Genomic DNA, 903 nt, shown 5'->3' on the forward strand with positions numbered 1-903 from the left:
TGAGAGAGACCCCAGAGTAACTCACCAGCAAAGTTGCTGATCATGCATGATTTATCTTTTGGTTAGTCCAGAGCCTCCCACATGGTGTAAGTCCAGATCTCCAAGCAAAGCCATTGGGTCCATACCATTGTGGTTCACACCATTTCGTGACAAAGGAGAACTGAAGCAGTGCCAGGATCAGGGCTGCCTCTCAGCTCAGCGGTCTGCTGGTCAGTGGTGAGGGCTTTGGGACCTTGGTTTGAAGGCTGCTAATTGAAGGTCTGAGCTTTTAAGGTGCTGCAAGCTGAAGTACAGAGAAACCCTTTAGCACTTGCTGAACTTTAAGAATATAAATGAAGTCCAGAAGATTAATGCTGTGCTTGAAGACTTTGCTGGATCAATATGCTTTGCAGCATCAGTTCCAGAGATGGATGGCTAACTGTAGATGACAGGATCTCTTTCACAGTAAATTCTCTGGATTAGCACATTTGCCTGCAAAGACCTCTTGAGAGAGAGAGAAGACTTTTGCTTGAGTTTTCCCATCAGTGCAAATGTTCAGACTGCAGTGGCCAGCAGTAACTCCCAATGGTAATTCCTAATGACCATCAAGTATTTCTGCCCTGCTCCAGAGTGGAAGGTGATTGTAATTCCATGTATGGGTTTCCTGTAAGAACATGATTGCTCTCCATGAGTCTTCATCTTAGGGTGATGGCCTCAAGACTCTGTCAAAATATGTGGTATAGCAGAGACCGCCACATTGCCTGGTTTTGGGTGTAGGCCAGGGTGCAATCTGCTCTGTTTATAAGCATGCATCTCAGAGTGGTGGCTGAAGTGTTTTCAACCAACACCTGAATCACCTTAGGAGATACAAAATTTTGATATAAGAAAAAGGTCTTTATATTAAACTTTTAGATGTTTTGATGT

Source organism: Haliaeetus leucocephalus, unplaced genomic scaffold (genome assembly GCF_000737465.1).
Source record: "Haliaeetus leucocephalus isolate CR32 unplaced genomic scaffold, Haliaeetus_leucocephalus-4.0 Scaffold155, whole genome shotgun sequence".
In the NCBI taxonomy this organism is placed as follows: domain Eukaryota; kingdom Metazoa; phylum Chordata; class Aves; order Accipitriformes; family Accipitridae; genus Haliaeetus; species Haliaeetus leucocephalus.